Source organism: Lissotriton vulgaris, chromosome 5, assembly GCF_964263255.1.
Source record: "Lissotriton vulgaris chromosome 5, aLisVul1.2, whole genome shotgun sequence".
Classification (NCBI taxonomy): Eukaryota; Metazoa; Chordata; class Amphibia; order Caudata; family Salamandridae; genus Lissotriton; species Lissotriton vulgaris.
In genome coordinates, this window is record NC_141693.1 from 860808780 (window position 1) to 860835813 (window position 27034).

The following is a 27034-nucleotide window of genomic DNA, read 5'->3' on the forward strand; positions in this document are numbered from 1 at the left end:
GGCGGTAGAGTGAGGGCGTGAGGCGGAAGAGTGGTAGAGTGGGGGTTGTAGAGTGAGGGCGGCGGAGTGGTAGAGTAAGAGTGGTAGAGTGAGGGCGGTAGAGTGAGGGCGGTAGAGTGAGGGTGTGATGGCAGTAAAGTGGTAGAGAGAGGGCGGTAGTGTGGTAGAGTGGTAGAGTGAGGGCGGTAGAGTGGTAGAGTGATGGCGGTAGAGTGAGGGCGGTAGAGTGGAGAGTGAGCATGGTAGAATGGGGGAGGTAGAGTGGTAGAGTGAGGGCGGTAGAGTGACGGCGGTAGAGCGAGGGTGGTAGAGTGAGGGCGGTAGAGTGGTAGAGTGAGGGCGGTAGAGTGAGGGCGGTAGATCGGTAAAGTGAGCCTTTTAGAGTGAGGGCAGTAGAGTGGTAGAGTGAGGGCGGTAGAGTGGTAGAGTGAGGGAGGTAGAGTGAAGGCGGTAGGGTGGTAGAGCAAGGGCGGTAGAGAGGGCGGTAGAGTGGTAGAGTGAAGGCAGTAGAGTGGTAGAGTGAGGGCGGTAGAGTGAGGGCGGTAGAATGGTAGAGTGAGGGCGGTAGAGTGGTAGAGTGAGGGCGGTAGAGTGGAATAGTGAGGGCGGTGGAGTGGTAGAGTGAGGGCAGTAGAGTGAGGGCAGTAGAGTGGTAGAGTGAGGACGGTAGAGTGAGGGCGGTAGTGTGAGGGCAGGAGAGTGGTAAAGTGAGGGCGGTAGAGTGGTAGAGTGAGGGCAGTAGAGCGGTAGAGTGAGGGCGGTAGAGTGGTAGAGTGAGGGCGGTAGAGTGAGGGCAGTACAGTGGTAGAGTGAGGGCAGTACAGTGGTAGAGTGAGGGCGGTAGAGTGGTAGAGTGAGGGCGGTAGACTGAGGGCGGTAGAGTGAGGGCAGTAGAGTGGTAGAGTGTGGGTGGTAGAATGAGGGTGTGAGGGCGGTAGAGGGGCAGAGTGAGGGCGGTAGAGTGAGGGCGGGAGAGTGGTACAGTGAGGGCGGTAGAGTGAGGGCAATAGAGTGGTAGAGTGAGGGAGGTCGACATGTAGAGAGAGGGTGGTAGAGTGGTAGAGTGAGGGTGGTAGAGTGAGGGCGGTAAAGTGCGTGGATGAAGGTGGCACGCAGCTCTCTGCTGCTGGCACATTCTCCTACTGAACTATCGTTCTAGTTTGGGAGTATTAGCATTTTTAATACAGTTCTAAGCCATGCATGCTTCCCCTGTTGCGAGGTTTGGTCTGCCCAGGCCATATGCTGTAGAAATATGGAGACGAAAATACAGTGTTTAGTTTCCAAATGTATCGACTCGTCAGGGAGGTAGTAGGTGCTATATAAATAAAAAAGAAAAAATGAAAGACTCTGGGACGGACCGGCTGACAGGTTACAGGTTATACTTAGTGAAACATTAATGTTCCCTCTAGCCATCAAGTAATAAGCATGTAGCTTCAGGAGGGGGGATTAAAGAGAAGCTATTTACAATCAATTAATCAAGACTTGCATAGAGGCTAATCACCCAGTAGGGTATCCAGGCGATGAAGATGTGTCTAGAATTAAAGGAGCACACCCTTTAATTCAGGAACACGCTTGGCCTGCTGATAGCCGAAAAGCTGTAAATGGCACTTTCAGTCAGACCTTTCAATATTTTAGCAAACTGGTTATTTTAAAAGTGCATGTTGAAAAGTTATATTTAAGTGTTTAACATATTTGTTACCTTCTACATAACCAATAAGACATAATTGAATACTTTGAACAGTCTCAGAACCAATAGGACATGGTCTAGGTGAGACCTAAAAAATTAAGTGCTGCATTTTTTCCAAAGCCAACCTAAAAACTCAGTGGATAATAGCAGTTTTGTTGTATGTGTTAAAACTTAACAATGAATCTGCGAAGGACTACTATGCTAGCCCATCGAACCTGTGGGAATATTCCCACTTCTCAAACCAGATACATACACCTCATCTCTATACCCTTTACTTAGGTGAAGCTGTTCTAATCACAAGAGGCGCTCAGTATGATGGCATAATCTAAAAGGTACTATCACTTTTAATGTAACTTTGTCAGCTAAAGGTTTTTTAGGTCGAGTTTACTCGAACCTAATGCTGTCCATCCAAAAGCTGACTTTTTACGATGCGGATTTTCAAAAGTTCACGTGAAATCACATGACCACAAGCTCCTTCGTGCAAGAGCTTCACCCTGCCAGCAGCATTTGCCACATCAAAGGCTTCCGCTGCCCCGCCTCCCGCCGTCACTCATTCACGGCCGCAGGCCGTGACTTCAAAGGGTTCCGCTGCCCCGCCCCCCGCTTCACGGCTTTATGCTTCAATCAACTTCCCTTCATTTTTACCATTAATGAACACAAGCCTTTCACTTATTTTTTCTCTAAGAAATGCAGAAAAAGTTTCGTGTAATATCCGGTCAGGCCTACAAAAGACCGCTAGTCTTCCTGGGGTGCTGCAGTACTCAACATGCAGACAAGAAATCGTCTCTTGGTCTGATACCGTTCCTTAAATACACTCCATGGCATAGAATTCGCCTTCATCTGACGCTTTGATTTTTTCACAGAGAGACCATGCTCTTTCAGCGCAGCAAGAACATGGTTCAGTCATTCGTCCCATGCACGCCGCACTCAACAAGATTTCATCTTGGAAACACACAGGTCAATTTGTTTTCCCAAAACAAATGGAGCATAAATAGATGGAACATGGAATGCCAGCGATTGTCTGGTATAGTGACAAACAGATTCCACTTCTGCAATGGGAACTCAACAGATTCTTTTCCGAATCCATTCATCGTAATGGGACATGTTTCAAGAACGGTATTACAAACTGAGCTCATTTCTGATACAATAACCTAACCAGGCCCCTTGTTGCATACGGAGATCAAACAGGACTAGGTTCGGGTTCAGACGCAGTAACGTTACAGATTCCTTTTCTGCAACGGTAACCTAACCTGGTTCCAACACGGCTACTCTGGCGGGATGCTTTCGGATTTAGTTGCTGAACACACGCGCGTGACAGCCGAGCAGATTTATTTGCGCGTGGGATAGATAACCTGAGCGATTCATTTCCTCACGCACTGGATGCAGCCATTTCTCCTGTTCCAGAGAACGAAAATAACAGTTCCTAGCAGGAAGAGGGTAGATTCTTTTTCCGATGCATACAAAATCGATCTGTTATAAAAATACTGCGAGTCCTGTTTAGATCGAAGGAAACAGTGCTTTATGCAGGATACAGAGGCTGGCACTGCCATCGTGTGGTCAGTGTCAGTGGTCAAAAATAAACTAAAAAGCTCAGCAATTGCATATGCAGAGCCATGCAGATTAGGCCTGACAGCCAGCGCTGCAGACTTTTCAGCAAAGGAACCATGTTCAAGTCGGGAGATACAGTGGACTTGTCATGTCTGCCCCTTTCTAGCCCGTCTACGGATCTCTTGGTGCTACCAAGCTGTATGGTACTGTAGGCTTGCGCAGGCCGTTGCGCTGCACATTCTTCCCTGCTCTGACTGCGCAATGTTTAACACAGTAATCCTCAGAGTCCGCGTCTGTAGACACTCATGCTACTAATCTCCCTTCACTCGATTTATCACGTCATGGAAGCAATTGTTGTTTGCAACCTTATAACCCCTCACCCTCACACCCCCTCACCCCCACACCCCCACACACCCTCACACCCTCGCACCCCTCACCCTCACAACCCTCACACACCCCCTCAACCTCACCCACCGTCATCCCCCTCTCACCCACCCTCACACACCCTCACCTCACACACCCTCACACACCCTCACCTCACTCACCCTCACACCCCACAAACCCCCACCCTCACACCCCACAAACCCCCACCCTCACACCCCACAAACCCCCACCCTCACACCCCCCACCCCCTCACTCACCCACACACCCTCACTCACCCACACACCCTCACCCTCACAACTCCCACACACCCCACCCTCACACACCGTCACCCTCACACACCCTCACGCACCCTCCCACCCACCCTCCCTCTCCCTTTCATGCCCTCACTCACACACCCGCTACCCCACACACCCTCACCCTCTCACACACCCTCACCCTCTCACACACCCTCACACTCACACACCCTCACTCTACCACTCTACCGCCCTCACTCTACCACTCTACCGCCCTCACTCTATCTATCGCTCGCCCTCACTCTATCTATCGCTCGCCCTCACTCTATCTATCGCTCGCCCTCACTCTATCTATCGCTCGCCCTCACTCTATCTATCGCTCGCCCTCACTCTATCTATCGCTCGCCCTCACTCTATCTATCGCTCGCCCTCACTCTATCTATCTTTTGCCCTCACTCTATCTTTTGCCCTCACTCTATCTATCTTTCGCCCTCACTCTATCTTTCGCCCTCACTCTAGCTATCTTTCGCCCTCACTCTAGCTATCTTTCGCCCTCACTCTAGCTATCTTTCGCCCTCACTCTAGCTATCTTTCGCCCTCCCTCTAGCTATCTTTCGCCCTCCCTCTAGCTATCCATCGCCCTCCCTCTAGCTATCTATCGCCCTCACTCTATCTATCGCACCACCACAGCATCACTCAGGGGTACCACAGCATCACTCAGGGGCACCACAACATCACTATGCGCTACCACAGCACCAGTGAACGCCACAGCATCACTCAGCACCACTGAACGCAACAGCATCACTCTGTGCAACCATTCAACAACAACTGGTTCTAATATGTTCTCTCAATGTTTCAAGTTTTAGTACAAATGTCAAAAAAAGATGTTAATATTTCACTTCTGTTCTTGGATTTTCATCACAAAAAAATACACTGAACATATTCTTTCCAAAAGTTATTTACAAAGTTTAAGCTATTGCCATTATAAATTACAATAACTTTTATTTAAGTATAAATTATTTAAAAAAATTAAAAGCCATTGTAATTTGTAAAATCAATACATCTAAGTCACGTAAATACAAAACATGTTGCATTACAAATGCTATAGGTGTCACATTTGCAAAAGTTATAACTATTGACATTGTAAATCACAAAGCTATTAATTTAGCTATTTTCAAAACCAACACATAAATAAAACAAGCATTTGCAATGCAATAGGTCTCGCAGCATTAAAGTTTGAGTTATTGGCATTGTGTATGACAATGCGTTGCATAAATTTTTTAGCATACTTTGAATTGGTGAGCACTTTGAGTGTGTGCAAGAGTTTTGTTGCTCACAGCTGTTATTATTCACGCAGGCAACGGCGGGGGTGGGTTCTCTGTATGTGTGGGTGCGTGCGTGCATGAGCGCTCGTGTGTGTGTCTGTCTCTGTTTCTGCTTCCCAGGAGACAGCAGCTGAGCGCGTGGCCAGCGGAAATCGCCTCCTTGAAGAGGCAATGCGCGTGGCCGAGGCTGTCTCCTGGGAATCACAGTCCGTGACAAAAGATCTCGGTGAGTACAGCGCTGACGCGCTGTATCGCTACGAGACCTAAAAAGGAAAAAGAATCATCACGACTTCACCCCGAGACCTTTAGAAATTATAAACTTCTCCAACAAATGAGCGCGGGTCAGGCAGTCTCATTATATAGTCGCATAAATTATCTTTGGATTTTGGAGCGACTACAGTGCTGCTGATGTTAGTTTAAGCCGCTGTTTAATCATGACTCCACAGGCGTAAGGGGCACACACCTATAATATCATCTGAAACAAACAATTCAGCACACCACGTTCTGCAATGGTCGTCCCCACCTCGTTACCTGACGCAGGTCGGCACTATAAAGCGTAGGTTGAAGGGACCCTTCTGCTGCAGACACCCAGAGACCTCCCCTGTTAGTTGATCGACCCCAGCGACCTCTCAGAGAGTAGAAAGCCTAGTGTGGACGGAGGGAAATAACGAGAAAACCATAATGGGAAGAGATGGGACCGTAGTGGTCATTATTCGATAAACATTTGCTCAGAGGCGTAAGTAAGAGAACCAACCCCCGCCTGTACACGAGGAGCATCGGCAAACACACGGAGTAACTGCCAAATAAATACATACTCACCAATTTCATAAACTAAAACCACCCACGTCAAGTGTACACTTCGATCATGCACACACCGTGATACCTCCACTGGCTTCAACCTTTCAGCGCCCGGCTCTAAGCCTATCCCCCGAGGCAAACCCAGTCCCGAAATGTTTAACAGTCACTTCAGCCATTCCAATATAGCCGCGATTTTTAGATTTAATTGAGGACGATTCTGTCTCAACTGGAAGATTCAGTTGGTCATGCAGCATCACAGCCGAGCTCGTTGCCGATGCGGCCATCTTGAAATGTGTGACACTCCTTGTTGGCTATACTGACCTCGCAAGAATAATTCAGTTACTGTGGTTATTTTCGCAAACAAGACTAGTGTTGTTTTGCATACTAAGTTTCTATACTTCAGTGTCCTGGAGCGCTCTACAAGACGAGAACAGCTGATTTGGTTGCTTTGACAGCTCCTCGAGCCTTGACAGGTGCTAACACTGAGCTTCCCGTCTGAAAATTCTAGTGCGAAAGTAGTCTGTTTTTTTATTTAATTGAGGTCGCTCTAATTACTACCCACACGAAACCACCGGTGCTCTGCGAAGGCAAATCCATTTGCTTCCTCGTCATAACTCCCGGTTATCGAAAGAGAGCCTAAGTGAGACCATTCATTCAATCCCCGATGCTTAAGTTGCTATAGAAATTATAAACTACTCCAACAAATGAGCGCGGGTCAGGCAGTCCCTCATTATATAGTCGCATAAATTATCTTTGGATTTTGGAGCGACTACAGTGCTGCTGATGTTAGTTTAAGCCGCTGTTTAATCATGACTCCACAGGCGTAAGGGGCACACACCTATAATATCATCTGAAACAAACAATTCAGCACACCACGTTCTGCAATGGTCGCCCCCACCTCGTTACCCGACGCAGGTCGGCGCTATAAAGCGTAGGTTGAAGGGACCCTTCTGCTGCAGACACCCAGAGACCTCCCCTGTTAGTTGATCGACCCCAGCGACCTCTCAGAGAGTAGAAAGCCTAGTGTGGACGGAGGGAAATAACGAGAAAACCATAATGGGAAGAGATGGGACCGTAGTGTTCATTATTCGATAAACATTTGCTCAGAGGCGTAAGTAAGAGAACCAACCCCCGCCTGTACACGAGGAGCATCGGCAAACACACGGAGTAACTGCCAAATAAATACATACTCACCAATTTCATAAACTAAAACCACCCACGTCAAGTGTACACTTCGATCATGCACACACCGTGATACCTCCACTGGCTTCAACCTTTCAGCGCCCGGCTCTAAGCCTATCCCCCGAGGCAAACCCAGTCCCGAAATGTTTAACAGTCACTTCAGCCATTCCAATATAGCTGCGATTTTTAGATTTAATTGAGGACGATTCTGTCTCAACTGGAAGATATAGTTGGTCATGCAGCATCACAGCCGAGCTCGTTGCCGATGCGGCCATCTTGAAATGTGTGACACTCCTTGTTGGCTATACTGACCTCGCAAGAATAATTCAGTTACTGTGGTTATTTTCGCAAACAAGACTAGTGTTGTTTTGCATACTAAGTTTCTATACTTCAGTGTCCTGGAGCGCTCTACAAGACGAGAACAGCTGATTTGGTTGCTTTGACAGCTCCTCGAGCCTTGACAGGTGCTAACACTGAGCTTCCCGTCTGAAAATTCTAGTGCGAAAGTAGTCTGTTTTCTTATTTAATTGAGGTCGCTCTAATTACTACCCACACAAAACCACCGGTGCTCTGCGAAGGCAAATCCATTTGCTTCCTCGTCATAACTCCCGGTTATCGAAAGAGAGCCTAAGTGAGACCATTCATTCAATCCCCGATGCTTAAGTTGCTATAGCCTAAAGTTTTGTTTGAACACGCAAATCACCTATGTGCCTTTGCGACTTTCCGTGGGGCGGGACTTCCGGCTTCGGAAGCCCGCGCACGCGCCGAGAAGCCGCGCCCACAGAGAGAAGCACTGCTGGTGGCGCGGGGAGAGCCCCGCGGTGACGGCTGAAGTCCGGAGTGGCGGTAAGTGGGCAAGCGCTCGGTGCACGTGTGTGTGTGTGTGTGTGTGTGTGTGTGTGTGTGTGTGTGTGTGTGTGTGTGTGTATGCGACGGCGGGGGTGGGTTCTCTGTATGTATGTGTGGGTGCGTGCATGAGCGCTCGTGTGTGTGTCTGTCTCGGTTTCTGCGCATGCGTGTGTGGTGTTGCTGCTTCCCAGGAGACAGCAGCTGAGCGCGTGGCCAGCGGAAATCGCCTCCTTGAAGGGGCAATGCGCGTGGCCGAGGCTGTCTCCTGGGAAGCACAGTCAGTGACAAAAGATCTCGGCGAGTACAGCGCTGACGCGCTGTATCGCTACGAGACCTAAAAATTGTCATTTACAAGACCAATAGCTCAAACTTTCCTAATGCGAGACCTATTGCATTGCAAATGCTTGTTTAACAAGTTGCAGACTATTTTAACATTTATCTGTGGTTGGTGGTCGTCGTTGAAAGAAAGTTTTGATTTCTGGGTTTATTTGAGATTTATAAGGGCTCGTAATGGCAGGACGTGGAACATTGTACTTGGGTCCAGTAGACCGGTACAAAGTTAGCAAAGCTGGTTCAGATAAGATGGAATTGAAGCAGGGCGATGGGGCAGGTAGGGCCGGTTTAGGAGTTTACAAAAACGATGAGGCTACCTCATATAAACTGAGGGGGGTCTGCCGCAAGGAGACAGAGTTGGTTAAAGTGTGAGAGGGGCTTGAGGGTTTGGTAGCTTTGGAAGAAGAAATTGGCTAGGATGGCAGTGCTCCTTTGGAAGAGCAGGGGCCTGGAAAGAGGGCTGAATAGAGGATGTAGCCTGATGGGTACAGAAGTCAACCTCGAAGCTGGGGAACTGGATTCGAGTCTCGGCAACAACGCTCAACATCTTGTGATTCTGGGAAAATCACTTAATCTCCCCGTGCCTTACAAAAATGAATGTGTTCTTCTGTAACAAAACTGGTGCTCATGTAAAGCCTCTGATACCCGATGTCTCAGGTCCAGTTCGCGCTAAAAAAAAAAAAAAAACCTGGGGGTGGCTTGTATGTGTGTTTTGGAGGGGGTGCGTGTGTGTGTTTTGGAGGGGGTGCATGTGTGTGTTTTGGAGGGGGTGCAGGGCATAACTATGGCGAGGAGCCTCGGTATAAATCGAGGGACTTGGCATGGATGAGGTGTCCTGGCAAGGGCGAGTTGGCATGGGTGAGCAAAAGGTTTGCTGAAGGTGATAGCAGTATGCTTTATTTAAACACGGCCTCAACTTGCTGCCTGGACCTGTGAGGCCCGCTGTCATTCCCGGGCCCTCGAGCTTCACAGAGCCCCAGCTATTACCCCGACAGGCAGATTTTAATGAACTCAAACACTGGCCTAGGTGGGAGGTGACTGGTGCAACCAGGAACCTGTATTAGCAGCAATATGCTGTGTTTACGTGTTAAAATGAAGATAGCATCTTCATCGGATTTCATAACTTGCCCATGATCACACAGTATGCTAAATGGCTAAGCCGGGACTCGAACTCACTAACACCGGAAAAACAGCGGAGCCTCCGACAGTGGATCATGATGCTGTGATTGCCGCCCTGTCCCCGACACAGTACACTGGCTTCGCACAACGCATCACCTGACACGAGAAAGGATGAAATACACAATAAACAAAACACTCCCTGTCCTGCAGATATAGTAATGCCCCTGCACTTGAAAGTGCATTTGCATGTGTTCCCCGTTTGTCTTCTCTAAGCATTTAAACAATTCGATTGAAGACACAGGAGGCGTACACTGTGTTCTTTTTACAGCATTCTGCTGTTCTCTGTCCCACAGTTAACAGGAAGATACAAGCAATTAATGGCGCTGGAGCAATTCACTTCACACCACTAACTGGGCGACAAGAGACTCACAGTAAACAGCATTGGGCCCAGTCTGGAAGACAAGTGCTTCGGAGGTTGAACTATAATTTATAAAACAAGGCGAGGAAAGAACATCGGAAGATGAGAAAGAGGGGTGGGGATAATAGAAGGAGATGAGGACGGATAAGCAGAGGCTGGGAGAGAAAATAAAGAAAATGAGGCGAGAGTGGAGAAGATAACGAGAGACGAAAGGAGGGTCCGGCTGGGAGCTGGGAAAGAGGCTAAAAGGGCTGAAAGGGAGGGGAGAATGCACGTAGCACATTCCAATGAAGTCTGGTGCGAGGCGTGGGGGGCGGGGGAGGGGAGCAGGCATATGGTGTTTGAGTGAGCAGCCTTTGATGTGCGAGCGAGTGGGAGGGAACAGCAGGGGGCGGAGAAGCAGATTGCCTTCAAGGCAGGAGGCAGGCAGAAGACTCGGGCAAGCTCATGCACGAGACGTGCACTTCCCAAAATCCGCTTTTGGGGAGAGCCCTTGGCCGGGGAGAGCCCTTGGCCTTAAGTAGTGGAGTGGTTTAGCTGCATTAGGGCTCTTTTTCCTATTCCTGCGGAATAGGAAAGGGGTGAGCCCTTAAAACTACCTGGTAATTGGAGATTTTAACATACATTATGAGAAAAAAGACAATCTAACTGTCTCTCAACTGGAGAGCGACATGCAGATTCTCAATCTTAAACAGTGGATAGAAGGACCAACCCATATAGCTGGTCATACGCTTGACCTACTCTTTTCCAACATTGAAGCTACAGACATTCATGAGATCAAGCCACTACTCTGGACAGATCATTCGCTCATAGTTTTCACGCTAGGCTTATCTGCTAAACCAACTAAACCACAGTATGTACAGACACAGCCACCCTTGAAACAGAGATTTACCGAACATTGGATAAACTGGCCCCTATTCGGAAATCTCGGAACTGCCCCATACGGAACAAGCATTTGCAATGCAATAGGTCTCGCATTTGCAATAGTTGGAGCTATTGGCATTGTAAATAACAATGCCTTTTATTCTTTTGTTTTGAAAACCTACAAGCCATGTATAAACATCCACTTTGTACGTATAGTCCTTGCTTACGAGAAGCAAGGCTGTCAGTAAGAGAGACTGCCAGCTTTGCTTCTCATAAGCAAGGACTACAATTACAAAGTGCTTGTTTACGCACAGCTTGCAGGTTTTCAAACGCTTTTAATAAAAGGCATTGCCATTTACAATGCCAATAGCTCAAACTCTCGCAAATGCAAGACCTATTGCATTGCAAATGCTTCTTTTAATGAACTGTGCAACTACAGATTTGACTCTAGTGAGTCACCGCCTGTGGCGGCACAGAGTACTGTGAGCCACAGCATCCCAATGCTAGCCGTGCCAGGGGAAGGCCAGATTCCGACAGAGACGGGTATCCCTGAGACAACATAGAAGGAACAGTTCCACAGTGTCAGGAAGCCACCGGAGCCCTGTGAGCCACGGATTTCTCAAGTCACCAGAGCCTGTGGCCGGGCAGAGAAAAGCAGTGAGCTACCTTAGACAGTGGCAGGGCATCCTTTTATGATGAAGTTTCGTGCAGCTCTGTCTTAAATGCACCAAAATGATTACAAACACAAAATTGTTTTTTTCCCCCCAAGGACTTGCGAGTCTAATAGGCACCAGAGAGGCACCAGTGCCACCGCATTCACACTTCACCATTTGCATAGCTCCCACGCGGTTGTCTCTTGAGAAGCGCTGTATCAGTTGTGCGTTTTCCTGCAGACCCCGGCCAGTATGCACTAGCTGTAGTGCAGTGTGAGGGTAGCAGCAGCTCAGACCCCTCTGCGGAGGACGCCCCCTGACCAGCTGTGCAGGGCTAACAGAATGCGGGTGGGATATTAAGCCGGCCTTTGATTAGTAATTACAGTTATATGGGAATCCCAGCATATGACATAATAATCCACATTTGTAAAGCGGCACAATCACCCGTAAGGGTCTCTAGGCGCTGGGGACCGTCGGGAAGATTAAGCAAGCTATTGCCCAGAGTCATGATGGTAATTTGGAAACGTTACTATTGATGCCAAGCCCCTCCAGAGATCAGCCCCAGCCCGCTTTGAGAAGGTTGCAAAAGTCCCTCTGAAGCCCCCTCGAAGGGATTCCTCAGATCTTGCGGTTGTCGAAGTGCACATAAATCTGAAAGACGCTGCTTCTGAACGCTCCATAAAATCATAGCTCCCCGCCCCTTCCTCCGGGAGAGCCCCCTCTCCTGACCATTCACCCACTCCCCGCCTCGTGTTCATTTCTAGGCAGATGCATTCAGGGGCCGGCGGCGCTCAATGGGGCAGTGTGGCAGCCGCCCCTAAGTTAAAGCGTTAAAGCACTCAGTACTTGGGAGCATATGCGAGGAGGGGGCTCCCAAGTCCCATTGAGCAGCGCACCCAGCCGCAGGACTCTCAACCCGGAAGGGAAAGGCAGAGCAGAAGCTGAAAGTGTCAGGGTGTGAGGGAGCGGGAACTGGTACAGACCGAGGGACATTACCCCTTGCATTCCGCAGGTGTGGGAGCAGGAAGGGGGTTAATGGAGACCTGCCTTCTACAGGCAGGGAAATCTCGCTATATGCCCCCACAGGCCAGGCCACGAGGAAGGGCCAGTTGTTCTGCACTCTGGCTCTGCAGTACAAATGGGAAAGGGTTGGGGGGATGCGCACCCCATGGGGGGCATCGATGGAAGGACATTACCCTTGCATTCCACAGACGGGGCCCAGTGAGGGGGGTTCATGCACAGGTGCCCTCTACAGGCAGAGACATCGCGCTATAAGCCCCACAGCCAAGGCCAAGAGGAAGGGGCAGTGGCTCTGCACTCTGAAGTACAAATAGGAATGGGTGGATGCGCACCCCATGGGGTCCTCGATGGAGGGACAGTGGTTCGGCTCCCCTCAGGCAAAGAGCCCGGAGGGGATCTTGGCGAGCTGCACTGTACAGGCAGGGCCAAGAATGAGGGCTGCGGGCATCGAACTGAGCGCGGCACAGGCAAAGCCCCAGAGAGGGTGCTTCAAGGCTTTGCGCCCGCATGCAGGGGCTCAATGGGGTGTGAGGAGGCTCAATACCTCAGAGAAGAGGTCTGCTTGAATCTCACAGGAAGGGCCATGAGAGGCTGGGAGAGAGTCCCAGAGGATAAAGGCGGTGGTCTCACCCGGCATAAAGAGGCCACTAAACAGGGTGCATCCAGCTCAGAGAGCCTGCAGTGAAGTCTGCCCAACAGGTGGATCCAAGGAAGACAGGATCTCGCACAGCTGAGGCAATCTTTTTTCCTCCTAAAACAGTCTATAAATGGTAACGTTTGTCTACGGCTATAAGAGTAAATAAATTTGCCATTCAGGTCAGAGTGAGCGTTGGAACTTCAGACTGAGGTGAGCTGGGGCAGAGCAGAAAGTGTGTCTCTCGAAGAAGAAGAAACCTAGGTTGGGATCCCGGCTCCCCACTTCATCAGCTTGTGTGATTCTTGGCCTATCGCGCCTCCTTGTATACAGCAATATTCGCAGCTCTTTAAAATGTAAATATTCTTATCTAGCTAATTGAAAGCTTAGAGCGCATCAAACAAAGTTGGTAGACACTACTGAGAAACGCTGCAAGCAAATGCCGACCACAACAAGCAACGTACCTTTCTTGGATTGTGTGTTTACGGTCCCTCTGCACGGGCGAGACACAGGAAGCCAGGCTGGACTGCCCGGGACTGCCTGCTTGAGGGCGGGGCCACCAGCACAGACAGGAAGCGGACGGGAGCCTACCCCGCGCTCCTGTGAAGGGAAGGGAGCTAGCCGCCTACGAATCCCGTGCAGCGCCACTACCGCGGGACAGGACGAGAGGAGTATGAGAGACACGGTGAGTGGGGGCGTCGGGGCACATTGACGGCTAGACGGAAGTCATTAGCCACGGTCATTAGGCACGTTCGGCACTTTCACAACACCAGAGCTGCAGCGCCCAGGAGAGTCTGAACACGTGATGCGAGCCCGCCAGCTGAAGCGCGTCCTCAAGGTGAAATCGTTGAGGTTATGCGCGTAACCACCCCCTCTCAGCCATTCCCAGGAAACCCACAACAATAGGTCTTTCGCTGGAGCAGCGCTATGCGCTGCTAACACCAGCGAGACCTAAAAAGCACCAATCACATTAGTTCACAACAGCTGAACGGAAGCGCACAGGAGTGTGTGCACAGGGCCAGCAGAAGCGGCAGTGAGGCGGCTTTTTACATAACTTGTTGATTTTAAATAATTCCATAACATGAGAGCCCACCGTGGTTAAATAAAAATCGCCAATCACATTAGTTCACAACAGCTGAACAGAAGCGCACAGGAGAGTGTGCACAGGGCCAGCAGAAGCGGCAGTGAGGCAGCTTTTTACATAACTTGTTGATTTTAATTAATTCCATAACATGAGAGCTATCGTAGAAATGATATATTGTAAGCCGTTCTTTTAACCGTAATGGTGTCAGCGACAAGAAGGGTTACGAAGTTTGAGACGTGGTAATGCTTTGGAATTTAAAAGCAACCATAGTCCCAGTGAGGCGGCTTTTAACGTACCTTCGCGACTTTTAACACCGTGGTTAAATAAAAATCACCAAGCACATTAGTTAACAACATCTGAACTGAAGCGCACAGGAGAGTCTGCACACGGCCAGCAGAAGCGCGTGCCACTTGCCTAAAATAATTAGAGACGCGGAAGTCATTATCACAACAACAGATCTGCAGCGCCCTGGAGAGTCAAGCGCGTGCAACTTGCCTAAAAAAAATGCGAGGCATGGAAGTCATTAGGCGCGATCACAACAACAGATCTGCAGCGCAGATCTGCAGCGCCCTGGAGAGTCAAGCGCGTGCAACTTGCCTAAAAAAAAAAACAAGACACGATCGCAAAAACAGATCTGCAGCGCCCTGGAGAGCCTGCACACGTGATGCAAGCCCGACTGCAGAAGCGCGTCCTCGAGATGAAATCGCCACGGTGAAGCGCCTAACCACCCCTTGTGCCCCATTCCCGGCAAACCCACAACAATAGGTCTTTCGCTGGAGCAGCGCTTTGCGCTGCTAACACCAGCGAGACCTAAAAATGGTACACCCCACAACTTAAAAGTCTTAGGAGGGAATGTCAGAAACTTGAACACCAATGGAGGTTGTCCAAAAATGAAGCAAACAAACTAAGATACAAGTTCAAACTTAGATCCTATAATCTCGCCATAAAAAGTACAAAAAAACGTACTATTCCCTGCGCATCAACAAGAGCTGCAACTAAGCCAAAGAACTTTTTAGAATTGTTAAAGAACTCAGCAAGCCGTCTAGCATGACCCAAAGCTTAACCCCCTCAGTAGAGGCCTGCGATAGAATCAGTGTATTCTTCACTAAAAAAATAAGAAAGATCTACACCACTTTCAGCTCCCATAGTAAAATTAACACAATAAACAAGTTTTTTTTTTAACTCCACATTCAGAAGCTACATCAATCATGGGTAACTTTACTCCCCTCATAGACGAGGTCCTGAAGGCAATGAGCACAGTAAAATCTGGATCCCCGCTAGACCCTTGCCCCCACTTCATTTTCGTGCAGATTGCCCCCACGCTCTGCCCACTGATTACCCAGCTTTTTAACAAATCCCTAAGAACTGCCATCTTTCCCGATTCATGGAAACATGCCTCAGTAATCCCCCTTCTAAACAAGCATTAGAAATGCAATAGGTCTCGCAGCATTAGAGTTAGTGCTTTTAGAATTGTTTATATATTTTTTGTTGTAAATCTTTAGCATTTTATTTTTTTGTAGGCAATGCAAAAGATTTACAAATCAAAAAAGCAAAAAGCAAATGTAAAAGCTTTAACTAAAAATCCTGCGAGACCTATTGCACTGTGTGAGGGTGAGGTGTTGAGGGTGAGTGAGGGTGGGGGTGAGTGAGAAGTTGAGTGTGAGTGAGGTGTTGAGGGTGAGTGAGGTGTTGAGGGTGAGTTTGAGTGAGAGTGAGTGAGGGTGAGGGTGAGAGAGTGTTATTGTGAGTTAGGGTGAGGTGTTGAGGGTGGATGAGGGTGAGGGTGAGGTGTTGAGGATGAGTGAGGATGAGTGAGTGTGAGTGAGGGGTTGAGGGTGAGTGAGGGTGAGTGAGGGTGAGTGAGGGTGACTGAGTGTGAGTGATGGTGAGTCAGGTGTTGAGGGTGAGTGAGGTGCTGAGGGTGAGTGAGGAGTTGAGGGTGATTGATGTTTAGGGTAACTGAGGGTGAGGGTGGATGAGGTGTTGAGGGTGAGGCGTTGAGGGTGAGGTGTTGAGGGTGAGGTGTTGAGGGTGAGGTGTTGAGGGTGAGGTGTTGAGGGTGAGGTGTTGAGGGTGAGGTGTTGAGGGTGAGGTGTTGAGGGTGAGGTGTTGAGGGTGAGGTGTTGAGGGTGAGGTGTTGAGGGTGATTGAGTGTGAGTGAGTGAGGGTGAGGTGTTGAGGGTGAGTGAGTGAGGGTGAGGTGTTGAGAGTGAGTGAAGTTGAGGTGTTGAGGGTGAGGATTTGAGGGTGAGGGTGTGAGGTGTTGAGGGTGAGTGTTTAAGGGTGATGGCGAGTGATGTTGAGGGGGTGATGTGTTGAGGGTGTTAGGGTGAGGTGTTGAGGGTGCGTTATTGAGCGTGAGGCTGAGGTGTAGAGTGTGAGTGAGAGTAAGAGTGAGGGCGATTGAGTGTTTTAGTGTTAGTGTGGGCGAGGTATTGAGGGTGAGTGAGGGGAAGGGTGATTGTGGTATTGAGAGTTAGTGAGGGTGAGGTGTTGAGTGTTAGTGATGGTGAGGTGTTGAGACCTATTGTGCACTGCACAGTGTGGGTGAGTGGCGGCTTGCGTGGGTGAGTGGCGGCTTGCGTGGGTGAGTGGCGGCTTGCGTGGGTGAGTGGCGGCTTGCGTGGGTGAGTGGCGGCTTGCGTGGGTGAGTGGCGGCTTGCGTGGGTGAGTGGCGGCTTGCGTGGATGAGTGGCGTTGCGTGGATGAGTGGCGTTGCGTGGATGAGTGGCGTTGCGTGGATGAGTGGCGTTGCGTGGATGAGTGGCGTTGCGTGGATGAGTGGCGTTGCGTGGATGAGTGGCGTTGCGTGGATGAGTGGGGTTGCGTGGATGAGTGGGGTTGCGTGGATGAGTGGGGTTGCGTGGATGAGTGGGGTTGCGTGGGTGAGTGGCGTTGCGTGGGTGAGTGGCGTTGCGTGGGTGAGTGGCGTTGCGTGGGTGAGTGGCGTTGCGTGGGTGAGTGGCGTTGCGTGGGTGAGTGGCGTTGCGTGGGTGAGTGGCGTTGCGTGGGTGAGTGGCGTTGCGTGGGTGAGTGGCGTTGCGTGGGTGAGTGGCGTTGCGTGGGTGAGTGGCGTTGCGTGGGTGAGTGGCGTTGCGTGGGTGAGTGGCGTTGCGTGGGTGAGTGAGTGGCGTTGCGTGGATTTGGCTTTGAATTTTTCCCCATGCTCTGAATACACCTTAAATGCTGGCTTAAAATAAAATCAGCAGCCTTCTAAATACTGAGATGTGTCCTGTTTGTAAGCACACAGTTTTTTTGCAGGTCTACCGAGCAAATTTAACCTTCTGGAGTTAAACTGATAGCCCAGGATAACAGTGTTGTCCCCGAAGTATTAGGTCGGGCTAGAGCTTTAAGGAGAGAGGGAGGGAGAGAGAGAATGAGAGTGAATATATGAGAGAGAGAGAGAGCGAGAATGAATGAATTTGTGTTTTTAATGTTGAGGTGCGGTTAGGTCACTCTGCTGTACTCTTTCTGCATTTGGAGTGTGGGAATGACATTTCTGTATTTCCGTTAATAGAAACACGCTCAAGTCGTAGACCTCTTGAATTTCAGTGGCTGTTTGTTATTTTGTACTAGAACACACTTTGTTGCAGTCTGCTGGCTTATTACACACTTTGGCCGTTCAAAGGATTGGAAAGCACTATACTGCAGTAATGTAATACAATTGACGTAATTCATTTAACATCGCTGGCTTGTGAGCACTTTCCACCTTCACCCTCTTGCCGGTGGCCTGCTCGGGTGGCGTGCAGTACAGGAAGAAACAGTTGGCGAAGCAGCTGCCAGCTCACGACTAGGACCCCTCGAAATGCCACGAGTTGTCCCCCGGCGAGGTGAAGCAAATGGAGCAGTTTGTGAGCAAGTACAAGCACGACGTGCTGGGAGTGGGGGATGTCAAGCTCCCAACCGAGGTGGAGGCCCAAGCAGCGGGGAGGGGGAGGAGAATTGCGACACGGCGGGCAGGGGAGGGGGCCGAGAGGGGAGAGCTGGTGATGAAATCAGTGCACAAGGTAGACTAACACAGGGGTGGGGGGCAACACAGGGGCGGCAAGAGAAGCACATGATGAAAGGAAGAAGGCAGAGTGTGAGGAGTGATAGCAGCACGGTGTAGGGGAGAAAAGCTCATGACAGAACAGTAAGCATGGGGAGAAGGGCACAAGAGTGAACCACAGAGGGCAGCAGAGGGGGGCATGTGAGGTGAGCATAGGAGGATGAGAGATGAAAAGGACACGCGCTTCAGTGTAGTCACAGCAAAGGATCCCACACGAGCGCGTCTTGCAGGCCACAATACAAAGTTAGAACGAAACATCAGGATGTCAGTGTATTTCACGCAATGCCTGCACGTTGTATCAGTCAGGGGGTGTGTTTCGTCTTACCTTCCTATCCACTCGGGGATCACGTCTGCACGCACCACGACACAGAGAACAGGAATAAAGGACAAAGAGAACAATGACGAGAAAGAGGCTAAGAAGGCGGCAAACAGAGAAAGACAATGGAAAGGAAAAGGTAGGAGACACAGAAAAGAGGGGAAGACACATGAAGCACGAGTAAGAGATAGAGACAAGGTGGGACATGACTGCGCTGCCCTGGTGCGTAGTCCAGCTGTGTGCAGACAGACACTAAGTCACTGCCACGGCAAGATCCTGCGACACCGTGGGTGGATCTAGATGGGCATCGTCCCTCCCACTGGCGAAGGCCTGGGATGTGTGTGTGGCATGATGGCGGGGCGGGAGGGGGGGGGGGATATCAAAGAGCCATCCTTAGGCGGCACTGCGAGGGCCCCCACCGAACAGGGGCTTCACCGCCAGACAAGCACGTAGAGGCCGGCATCCAGGGCTCTCCCTGCTACTGCCAAACAACCAGCCTGCAAGGCCCAGCAAGACTGAAATAGAACCGGGGGAGGAGCCCGCTATAAATAGACGGAGCATGCTCGGGGAATAAGGATTGTTCATGCAAACAGGCAGCGAGAGAGAGGGAGAGTCTGTGTGTGTGTGCGTGTGTGTGTGTGTGAGAGAGAGAGTGTGAGACACAGGCGAGAACGGTAGAGACGAGCGGGGTAGGTAAGAGGCGAGACAGAGAGAAGAGAAAGGCATCGGAGAGGCCCTTCCAGAAGGAGAGAAGAGGAGGAAGAGATTCCGACCGGGTAGAGATGGGAAAAGGATAAAATAAACAAACAAGAACGTTGCTCACAAGCAGAAGATATGGAAATGTGTGCCAGGGGACTGCTTAAATAAGATGCTTTGTATGTGTAAATGTGCTGTTTCGAAATGGAATCAAACGTGGACAGAAGGAAATGAGTGTGTACACAGCTCCAACAAGCCGGAGGGAAGAGAGGGGAGGGGGGAGGAGAAATGCGACACGGCGGGGAGGGGGCGGAGCGGGTCAAATCAACAAACAAGCCGGAGGGAAGAGAGGGGAGGGGGGAGGAGAAATGCGACACGGCGGGAAGGGGAGGGGGCGGAACAGGGGAGGGGGCGGAACGGGGGAGGGGGCGGAGAGGGGACATGCACGCGCCCGTGACTTTTAAGGTCAATGCGCATGCGCATAAGCTTAATGCGCATGCGCATTGACCTTAAAAGTCACGGGCACTGCAAGGAATCGCCACTATTCCTTGCAGTGCAGATAAAGTGTGGATAACTCGCAATACTCTCGCCTTGCTCGATGCGCATGCGCATCGACAGGCGAGACCTAAAAAAGCAGGATCGGATGTCATCAATCCTGAAAATTATCGTCCTATTTCCCAGCTCCCCTACCTTTCTAAGGTCCTAGAGAAATTGGTAAATGGGCAGCTGACCAAGTATTTGGAAACAAATCATCTTCTTGATCCCTCTCAGACAGGATTCAGAGTTAACAACAGTACAGGGGCAACTCTGCTGGCAGTGTCGGACAGTGTCAGATTATGCACTGACCAAGGAGGGGCAGTTGCTCTGATATTGTTGGACCTGTCGGCAGCGCTCGACATGGTCTCTCATGATAGCCTGATGAATATTCTCTACGAAAAAGGAATCTATACTAACGCACTGAGCTGGCTACATTCATTCTTAAGCAACCGAACACAATCAGTGCATCTTGGTCAATTTCAATCCAAACCCAGCCCCATCGGCTGTGGTGTCCCGCAGGGGGCCTCACTGAGTCCCACCCTATTCAATGTCTATATTTCATCACTAGCTAAAATTGGTAGGAAGTGGGGCATTGGCATCTGCTCCTATGCGGATGACACGAAACTGATGGTGGCTATGGACGAAAACCCAGATATTATTAAATCAAAGCTGCACAACTGTCTCTCTGAGATGGCCCAATGGATGCACACACACTGCTTAAAGTTGAATGCAGGAAAATCTGAAATCCTACTGTTTGGCGGCGCTAAACGAGTGTGGGACGCCACTTGGTGGCCACCCACTCTAGGCAATGCACCTACTCCAAAACAACACGCAAAAAACCTGGGCATCATTATGGATGACGCCCTGACCATGAAGGAACATGTGCGGTCCCTCTGTGGCAAAGGTTTTGCTATCCTGAAACTTCTGGTCAGACTTTTTCCCTGGATACCATTGGACTGCAGACGATCGGTAACGCAAGCCTTGCTGGTTAGTCTGTTGGACTATGGGAACGCATTATTTGTAGGCATGAATGAGCACCTATTTACACGACTACAGGTGCTGCAGAATGCAGCTGCAAAACTTGTCTGCAATAAGGGGAAGTTTGATTCTGCCTCAACCTGTTTGAAGAAACTGCATTGGTTGCTGATGCGCCAAAGAGCAGTATTCAAACTCCTTACTCACAAAGCTCTTTACAAAACAGGCCCTAGAATACTTCAGGAGAAGATTGAATTATGTTTCCACAAGGAGTTTGCGGTCGCTTCATTCAGCCCTTGCCAGAACAAGACGTATCAACAAAGTAAGGACAGGAGGACGATCATTCTCCTATTTAGCAGCCAAGAGGTGGAATGAGCTTCCCCAATACCTACAACACACCTCCAGTCCTGAAAAAAACTAAAAACACATCTATTATCTAAATTCTAAACAACAGCCCTGCAGAATTACCAGCAAATTTGGTTATCAGCGCCTTGATATCCCTTGGGATGAGTGTTGCGCTCTACAAATAACATAAAATAAAATAAATAAATACCCCAATGTCCTTTGTCCAGTTTTGCGGCAGAGCGGGAGCCAATGGTTCTCCAAGTTGGTTTGAACTGGACTATGCAAGGAGGCACCAAATGTGCTCCTCATGCAGACTGAGTGGCGCTGGAAAGAGCACCTACCCGGCCCCAATACACTATTTCCTGTCTGGGAGGTGATTACACTTCCCTGTGACAGGATACCTATTGTTCGGCCTTCCCCTGCTCAAGCCTGGCTCAGCAACAGGAAGGCAGAATCATGTCTCTGGTCAGCAGCAACCATGTTGTGCTGTCTGGGTGTAGAAAACTGGTACCGGGAGCACTGAGAGCATAACAGAGGCTTGTTCTGGTGCTTGGAAATATAGCTCTAGACCGTTTACGGTGTGGAGGTATGATCCCAACATGTTTGATACCAAACATGATAGGATTGATTGCAGCCAGATTCGAAATGGTCATCGCGTAATTACGCGGTGCCCCTCTATATGGTATATGGCTGCTTCACTAACAACCCGGGAGAATGGACTCCGTAGGCTATAGAGGTGTCCTGCTCATGCAAAAGCACCCTCACACTTGGAACCAAGCACCCTGCCTTCAGGAATGCAAAGGCCTGCTATAGGGGTGACTTATAGGTTTTAAGTGTAGTGACCCTAGATAAAGGAAACCTATATCTTTGATAAGTGGTGCTAGCACCAGCTTACATGGGCTGCAATGGCAGGTCTGTAGTTACAGTTAGAATGGTCTCCCATGGGTGGAATGATGCATGCTTCAGCCCGTGGGGGACCTCTGGGGTACCTATGACTTGGGTACCTTAGTCCCATATACTAGGGACTGACAAGGGTACCTCAGTATCCAATATGGGATGTATACAAGTACTTGACATAACAATTTAAGGGAGAAAGCATAGAGACTGGGGTTCCGATTAGCAGGATCACATTCAGACTAGTCAAAACAGTTTAGCACCAGCCAAAAAGTGGGGGGGCATAAAAGCAGATCCTACTTGCCTATAGTTGTAATGACAGACTCATGTAACGTTTGAATACAAATATGCAAAAGCAAACGAGGTCAAAGATATCCAGTGCATTGAACAAAACATGTTAGAGGAGACCAGAGCACCTGAGATGGCCCATTCAATAAGAAGGTGCATTGGTAAGAGCAAATGATGCCCCTAGCAAGAAAATTGGGAGTGTGTGCTGCTCCTGTTCAACTAGCAGGAAAATACTAGGGTAAAAGAACAAGAACATCATGTATAGTAAGAGCCATGTGGACTTGTTGGCCATCATGTTATTTATTCATGGAGCAATCCTTTCATGTTCATCTGGATAGATTTCTAACTGCAATAACCTGTGCTTACCATGGGGAAAACAAATAATGCTGGAAGGGGAAAGGCGTACCTATAGGAGATACCTATTTGTTTCATTCACTGTGTCTGATTCAATCAGTTATTTCTTCTAGGTGCCCAAATATTTAACGAAAAGACATTGACGAGTCAATCGAGATCATTTCACCACTGAGCCTTTTTATTCATGATGTGCATGGTTTTGGTTCTATCCATGCATGCTCAGGCAAGAGACGAAATACCTTCACTGAGCCAAATCAAAGAACCTACTGGCTTAGTTAGCCATGTCATTCTTTTCCAGCCACCCACCAATGCTTTTGCAGTACACTAAATATTTCACCTTCCGTTTGAACTCATCACACCATATTCCCTATCATGGCCAGTCAGCACACCAAGCATAAATTCCGGTTCTTCGAACAGCTCCCAATAAAAGGTCTACAGGGAAATCTGAATACTGGTACAGCCAACTCCGATTACACCACAAATATCAATGTTCAGCTCGACATCCTCAACAGTACTCTCAAGCTAATGTGGACAGTCATGCTCTCAAGAAGACCAGCTCCTCAAACCCATAGTTCCATAATACTCTATGAGCGCGAAGACATTAAGTACAACATCCTAGGACAAGAAAAGAACTAGCAACAATAACAGCTTCAGGATGATACCAGGTCCTCAAAAATTTGCAGCAGAATCCACAATACACTTAATAATGAATTCAAGGCATTATATTACGCCAAGAACATTAGAAACCGAACAAAAGTGTAGAGGGGAGTGCAACACTTGGCACCGGTCTCTCGATCCTTCCAATCGACAGTACTTAGAGACACATGCAAAGCAACCAACAAATTATTCATGGAGAAAATTGAGAAAGTGAATGGAAGACACCAAAACATCAGCTTTCTTACCTTAAAGTGGCTTACTTCCACTCCCTGTCTACTTTAGACACTTCAGGACTGATCAACTCTATAAAGATCAATGTCTACCCCTTATCAGCAGTGACATCTATTACTTGTGAAACTCTCAGACAACTGTCCAACTTCATCAACACATCCCTCGAATAGGGCATCTTCTCTGACTTCCACAAACAGAACAGATAGATCACTACTGAAGAAGGCCAAGCTTAAACTCAAAGTCCTTGAAATCACAAATATTCCGTTCCTAAGCAAGATCAACGAGAAAGACATTAGCATCCACCTCCATGAAAAATCCAGTCTTTGGCCCTCCTGTCCTTCCTTAGAACTGCAGGTCAGATTCAGACCACAAATTAATGCAATGAGGTTTAGGCCCCTTGGTTCTTCTCCTCTAGGACCACTCAGCAACATTTAACACCACTGAACTTTAGGCCTCGTTCAGCCCCCTTTCCTCGTGAATGGGCTTTGACAACATCTTGCAGTAGTTCACCTCCTACTTTATCAACACATATTATTTGGGCCAAATGAACTCACTTCATCTTCAACCCTTACCTGGAACTATTTTGGGTAGTCCTGACCAGCAATACTGTCAAGATCTATCAAATATGCAGAGAATGCTAACTTAAAGCATCTGGAGAAGCACTAATTCAATAGCTGCTTTCGCCAATAGACCTCGAAATATAAACCTAACATTTGTCTGACAGCACCATGTCTTTTGGTTTGTTTCAATATCAACAGCGACATGAGCTGCAAGGCTTGTAATGCTAAGAAGACACAGACAGCAATGGTACCAACTTCTTATGCTTTACAGAATCACAACACATCTAGCTGGAAAAAAATTCAGGGAATTTGTTCAAGCATTAACCTTACTTTGCGTGGATGGAACCAACATTCTAGTCTGCAATGCAATTGATCCTCCCTAAGTGGGTTCTGCATAAATCTGATGGACTTTACCCAGAGTCTGGAGAAGTATGCACGGATCCCCCTTCAGTCAAGCGCTGGGATGCCTTCGGGTAGCCATGCGCTATATAAATACTATTTCAATTCAATTCAAGGAACTTCACCAGTTCCTCTCAGGTCATCTCAAGGCATGATGAATTCCACTGAAAACTGTGACCTCACAAAGAAAGCTTTCATGAATGCATTGGGGGCCTTCATTATATATACAAAAAAGATAAGCCAGTCTACATACCAAGGAGAGCAAGAAGGAGAAGACAAACATCAAGCATTTTCCAGTTATGTGTCCAAGATCTGGACCTCTATTCCAACACATACGAGACACTTTCTCTGCCTAATAATATCAGGTAATTAAAACCATATTAACTCCCACAAACCCACGATCATTAAGTATTTAAGCCTTATTAAAATAATAAAATGTTGAAAGCTCCATTAAAGACAATGAGTGCCTAGGGGAGAATAATTGATGGAATAGGCTTTCGATATAGGGCTCCTGCTCCAACATTCTAGTGTGTGTCTCTCTGTTTCTGCCTTTTTAATTTAAAACATTACCCCAAATAGGTTGAATATTCTAATACCAACATATACCTTCGGCCTCAGGCTATATACCAGTTGTTAAATTCACCAGTGGCTTGGGTCTATAACTAGAGTTTAGGATCTTTCACTTTACTGTAATACAGAGATAAGCACACATCAAAGGGGATATTGCAATCTAGGTTATTCCACAAGATATCTTCTTAAATAGTGCTTTCTACAACAGTTTTGCGATCCACTCTAAATAACAGTTGCAACTATTATTCAACTCAATGGGACTCAAAAGAAACAACTCAAAGGGTTAAATACAAGTCAAACCAGCTGGGATTCCAACTTGTGACATGCAAGTTCTCAGCAGTCAGGCATTCCTCAGAAAGTTGTTTTACCGACTGTAAGTGAATGCGTTACACAAACCGAAAACAGGATAACATAAAATATCATGCTCGAAATGTATAATTTATTCTGTATTCCTCTTGTTCTTCCCTTCCAGCTCATGTCTTAGCATGTTCTCTTCCTTGTAGCCCTTCTCCACGCACAGAAGACTCGATTGAGAAGTACATACGGTACACAAGAAAACAACACAAAGTCATATTCCCCACTTCCCTTGCTCACGGTCGCTTAATACTAACTGGAATAGTCTTAGGGAAGTAGAACCACTTTAGCAGAAATCAACGTGAAAACATTAAGAAGCAAGGTATACAGGGGATCATGTAAGTAGAGTGTCTCTTTAAAGCTTTTGTAGATGGCCTCATACCAATGACCAATTTAGAACTTCACTTCTCTGAAGTTCTCAATACACTTTAAAGTTCTTTATAACGGACTCTTCAAGAATGAACTCTCCAACTTAGGGTCTCTCCTTAAAGGAGTCATACCTGCTAACCGAATGACTTACTGTAAAATGATGGGGAAGTCAGATCTCTGTGCGGGCCATCCAGAGAATGAACAATTCTACATGGTGACATAGGTTTGAAAAAGATATGACCAGAGGATTTCCATAGGGGCCATTAGTCTGGCAGTATGGAAATGTGATTTAGATGACAGTGATGACTGGCAAATATGGACGCGTTGACATGGTACATACGGGTATTGCTGTTGGATTCGGTTTGGTCTTGAGAATAATCTCTCTTCTGAAGGTAGTCTCATCAAACAGGTCTCCCTTCGGGCTTTGGTTCTCTCTTGGGCTGTGGGTGGAGGTTGTTGTAGCATGTTATAATGAGTTTGCCTTAAGTGGGGCCGGTGAGGTGTATTCCAAATACAGAACTAGTGTACCAGAGAAAATTCGTATCCTCAGAGTAAACAGAAATCATACATTTTCCAGGTCACAGGATAATGCTACTGACTCCGTGAAGTCGTTACATATGCGCCTCACTGAACCCCGAAACAAAAAAGTGGTTGTGGTCAATTACCTGCTCTCGGAGTTCTATTGCTGAATTGCTTCCCACATGTTGCAGATAGGCACAAGCAGTGTGCAGCGACTAAATCCCACCGACCGGAAACAGCACACGAAGGTCTTCCGTTCCGTATGTCGGAAGTGTTCGCTTCTCAGCTCTCCCCAGTACGGACTTCCTGCACAAGCGAACCGTTCGCCAACACAGACGAAGGACTACAGTGAAATAGTCCGTTTTTCCTTTCACGAACTCAAATATCTGATTTAGAGTGCTGTTAAGGGTCGCCAGTCAGTGATAAGGGTTTTTTTGGTTGCTTTTTCAAATTTGTTTACTACAATGTATCATTATATTAACACAATATAATTAGCACATGGTGCATTCAAAATATCCTGTTGAGAAGCTGTGTTTAACATTGGGACATACAGGTCTTACTTTCAAATTGGTTGTTGTCTGTTGCCATCTTTTTGTTCACGCAACCGTGCATTCAGTGTTTAATAGTAATTTTGTAAACAATATTTTGAGCTTTATTTCCATGCAGTGCAACATCATTGCCAAATGCCACGCATCACGGGTTAGATATGTGCATTTCAGTGTAGCCGTCATCACCGCACTGAAATGTTATGTGACACCAGTTTTGTAGTTTCTTTCATGCTCTTACGTTGC

At 48.2% G+C, this 27034-nt stretch overlaps 1 protein-coding gene across 1 annotated transcript in view; it reads right to left on the minus strand.

Annotated features, from left to right (window-relative positions):
• The window catches only part of BMS1 (BMS1 ribosome biogenesis factor), a 334476-nt gene extending 307905 nt beyond the window's left edge, over nt 1-26571 (minus strand). Inside the window, exon 1 of the mRNA XM_086922425.1 lies at nt 26390-26571. The gene's annotated coding sequence lies outside the window, so the exon portion shown is untranslated. The remainder of the gene's footprint in view (nt 1-26389) is intronic.
• Nucleotides 26572-27034: the final 463 nt, after the last annotated feature.